This window comes from Palaemon carinicauda, chromosome 5, assembly GCF_036898095.1.
Source record: "Palaemon carinicauda isolate YSFRI2023 chromosome 5, ASM3689809v2, whole genome shotgun sequence".
In the NCBI taxonomy this organism is placed as follows: Eukaryota; Metazoa; Arthropoda; class Malacostraca; order Decapoda; family Palaemonidae; genus Palaemon; species Palaemon carinicauda.
Window position 1 is genome coordinate 168886907 of NC_090729.1, and position 5000 is coordinate 168891906.

General features: G+C 31.5%; 1 protein-coding gene across 4 annotated transcripts in view; it reads right to left on the reverse strand.

The window, feature by feature from the left end:
• LOC137641601 (cytosolic carboxypeptidase 2-like) overlaps window positions 1-5000 on the reverse strand; it is a 306984-nt gene that overhangs the window by 206737 nt on the left and 95247 nt on the right. The window lies entirely within an intron of this gene.

A 5000-nucleotide genomic window follows, 5' to 3' on the forward strand; every position in this document is an offset into this window, starting at 1 on the left:
TGAACCCCTTCACCACGTGGATATATACAGTATATATAAAACAGTATATATATATATATATATATATATATATATATATATATATATATATATACAGTATATATATATACATATATATGAATATAAATATGCATGACACAACTCGGCCGTATACGTTTGAAAGGTCCGTGGTTAGATCCCGGCATGCCCCCAACCAGTCGACTCTGATAACTATTGTTACTGGCTTCAGCTTAGAATCAGGTGAAGGCACAGGAGGTAGCAACCTCATTCCAAAGAGACTTAGGAAGGCAACAACCTTTGATGCAAAGCTTTAATACTAATAACCGGGAAAATAGCATCTGAAACTACACTCAAATAAAAAAGAAAAAAAAAAAAAAAAACAAAGATTACGTCTCACTCTAGCGCTCACCGAACTGGGGTTCAAATTCCACTCAAACTCTATAGCCTCTTTTGTGAGCTAAGTGGGGGAGGGGGTTGGGGAAGCCTATAGGTCTACGTGCTAAGTCATCAGCAGCCATTCCCTGGCCCTCCCTGGTCCTTGTTTTAGTGGAGAGGGGGCTCTAGGATATTGATCAACTAGTTAGGGGATTGTCACAATCCCTTATCTCTGCAATTCATGAGTGACATTTATACTAAAATATAACCAAAGAAACAAAAGCGGGTTGATACTGAAAGATTTTTTCTATTAATTTTTGTAAACAGATCTGACACAGTTGACTTTTCTAAACTGAAAGAAGGGGAAGCTAAGGTAGAGGTCTATGATTTTTCTTGATGGTGAAAGAGTCCTTTGGGTGGTATTACCTTACTGAGAACCAGCCATTATTATTCCGGTTGGAAACGTTCAACTCAACCAATGAAGTAAATAATCTTCCAAATTTGCCGCACACTTTGGTCACAAAATTATTCATTCTCTTAGACAAAAAACCTGGCATAAATTAAAGAGGCAATTTATGACATCAGTCTGAAATAAAGTCGATTTGGTTACAAAATTATTACATAAAAGATCTGTGATCTTCATATTATACAACCTTGTACCAAACAGGGTTAACCCTGATACCAAACTTATCCTTCTTTCTCCTACTCTACCAAGCGTTGGAATTCTCTTCTTGCTTCAATTTTCCCTTAATCTTAAACCTATCAAAATGCTCATTGTTTATCAATTCCTAATTTATTTTTCTTTCAATAAGCCCTCGTTAAATATAGGCTTTTACTATGATTAAAAAAAATAATGCAATGTAGGGGTAAATGCCGCACTATATGAAAGAGGTTCTCTGCACATCTGAGCCTTTTGTGTAGTTGTGCGTAGTGAGTATTATTATTATTATTATTATTATTATTATTACTATCCAAGCTACAACCCTAGTTGGAAAAGCAAGATGCTATAAGCCCAGGGGCTCCAACAGGGAAAAATAGCCCAGTGAGGAAATGAAATAAGGAAATAAATAAATGAAGAGAACAAATTAACAATAAATCATTCTAAAAAAAGTAACAACGTCAAAACAGACATGTCATATATTAACTATTAACAACATCAAAAACAAAAATGTCATAAATAAACTATAAGAAGACTCATGTCCGCCTGGTCAACAAAAAAGCATTTGCTCCAACTTTGAACTTTTGAGGTTCTACTGATTCAACTACCCGATTAGGAAGATCATTCCACAACTTGGTAACAGCTGGAATAAAACTTCTAGAGTACTGCGTAGTAAGGGTAGATAAGGTATGAATGTTCTAACGACTGCAGTAATTATCAATTAGTAGAGATAATTTAATTTTGAATATATATATATATATATACATATACACATATATATATATATATATATATATATATATATATATATATATATATATATATATATATATATATATATATACACACTATCAGTAAAATTCTTCAGGTATGTTCTCAGCATTAAGATGTTTAGGGTTTGACACATCTATTCTTGGAACTTAAGAGGATTGTGGACCATCTTTGTCATTGACAATAAGAAAAAAAAATCATCGTGAATTTCGTGCAAGCGGCCCCAGACTGTCAACTGTCCTTGCATTTTTACATGAGTGGCATGCATAGCCCGCATATATATCTTTACAAACAAACAAACGCACACACACATATACTGTCTATTTCCATGCATCTATACATAATATATATATATATATATATATATATATATATATATATATATATATATATATATATATATATATATATATATATATATATATATATATATAGCTATATATATACATATATATCATATAGATATAAATATATATATATATATATATATATATATATATATATATATATATATATATATATATATATATATATATATATAAAACTCACTTAAGGGAAATATCCCTTGGCTTTAATGCAAATGAAAAAATTATTTCTTCTTGTAAAATTTAACATATATAACAAGAAAAAACGCAAATTTACCAAAGTAAAATAAAAAGAAAATTAAAATCTATTAGTAAAAAAAAAGAAACTTGAGTGCATCAGACCTTACACCACCACCAGACCAATCAGAGCGAAGAGAGCAGAGACCATTAAGCCCATGGTCTAGGTCTACTGTGATTAAGCCTAAGAAAGGGAAGGGCTTTGTGGATCTCAGACACAAAACGATGCATTGTGGTCTCCGTAGCCTTTGTTGTATGACACACAAACCCCTGCATGGAGAGAGAGAGAGAGAGAGAGAGAGAGAGAGAGAGAGAGAGAGAGAGAGAGAGAGAGAGAGAGAGAGAGAGAGGATCCCAGTACATTACAACAATAGGACTATTTTACCATATATATTTCTGTCAGTTTGGATCTATTATTATTATTATTATTATTATTATTATTATTACTAGCCAAGCTATAACTGTAGTTGGAAAAGCAAGATGCTATAAACCCAAAGGCACCAACAGGGAAAAATAGCCCAGTGAGGAAAGGAAATAAGGAAATAAATAAATGATGAGAATAAATTAACAATATATCATTCTAAAAAACAGTAAAAGCGTCAAAACAGATATGTCCTAAATAAACTATTAACAACGTCAAAAAGTTGTCATATAAACTATAGAAACTATATAAACTATGTAAATATATTATGCAGACATCGTGCACGCACATACAGAAACCTACACACAAATGTACATACAGTACAACACAAACAGGAAATGCAGGACAAAGGCCTCAAACATAATTCAGGCCGGTGGTTTGGGTAATTTATCACCAGATGGAATTTGCAGATTGGTGATGGTGGGAGACTTTTGGTCTGATCGCTCACAGCAAACCAACCTACTATGAGTATGGCAATACATAGACCTTTTCACCACGCTAAGGTATGACCACGCATAAATACACAGTGTATATATATATATATATATATATATATATATATATATATATATAAATATATACAAATATAAATATTATATATATACATATATATATAATATATATATACAAATATAAATATTATATATATACACACACACACACACATATATATATATATATATATATATATATATATATATATATATATTATATACATAATAATTATAGGTAATATATATCATGTAATTCATTATCAATAAATGTAAAGCTGCATTGTTGGAAAAGTAGAATTTTACAGCCTCATTACAGAAAAACAGAGAACTGAAGAACAAACTATAAAAGAAAACGAATAGGATACACAACTCTGTTAATAGATAAGAAATACACAATGCATGATACAAGCATTATCTTGACCTGCTTTGTAAAAATAAAAGTACAGTCAGTTCGTACTTAACCAATTTTACTAATTCAACTATTACAGATTGATTGAAGCCTCTAAATGCCATGTAGTACTGAGGTTTATGAAATAATTTTTTTAATAAGATTTGGATAGAAATTATGATCAGAGCAGCATGCACTAAGCTAATTGAATATCTTTGTCAGCTAATATCAACATTAGAGAAAAGAGGATGAAAATTTTGATAGACTTGGTTTCGTCAAATAAGTTGAGTTAGCTTCAGAAGACCAGACAGGAGAACCATACTCAGACTGTGGCAGAGTAAAAGCACTAGGAATCGAAAATGGCATCTACAAACACAAACGACTTGCATTTGATTAAAGAAACACTGCGATGAGAAGTTTTGAGTGGGCAGGATCTGACGACCTAGCCCTAGATTTTACTATAAGGATTCTTTGGGTTTTGCACCCCACACAAATTTAGCTAGTTTTTATTTTAAAGAATATTCAGGAAACAACGGTTTATATTGAGGAGCTGGTTTTGATGCAAAGAGAAGTGTTATTTTTATAAGGGACCTTGTTTTCTAGGTCAATATCCAAAACACTACCCTGAGGAACACCACAAATTTCCTTTCTGTAAACACTGGTGCCCATAAACAATTAAAAAGTTAAATATTCCATAGTAATACTAAAATATGATCCACCAATAAATAGAATTAAAATTAACACTAAAATTAAGACCAACTTCGTGATCATAATCTGGATTTTTGTACTACACCGAAAATTGTTAAATAATTACAAGCTCCATGACACTTTAAAAGGTTAAACTTTCATCATAAACAATTAGAAGCATTGCCATTTTTTTTTTGGATATAAAAATTGGAGCTACGACAACCACATTTACCTAATGGTGTAACATACCCAATTCTCCAACTAGTGCAAAACACTTTCTTCAAAATAACTTGCAAAGAAAAATAAGCACACAATTTTGATTTTAAAAATATTTGATGTTTTTACAAAGGAAAAGGGAATAACTCCAGTTTGATCTTCACCTACATACATAAAATATTTCTAATTTCCCGAGACCGGAGAGGCAAATTAGTCAAATTAGCTTTAGGAAAATACTGTGGAAATTGCTATACATATCTTTAAAATACAAAAGTAAAGTAGAGAATCCAGCGCGGGGAACTTAAACATCATAAGATGCATTTCAGCCGATAGTGGCTTGACCTACAGAAAATGCCAGACGTCATTGACATATATGCCTCCCTGACCA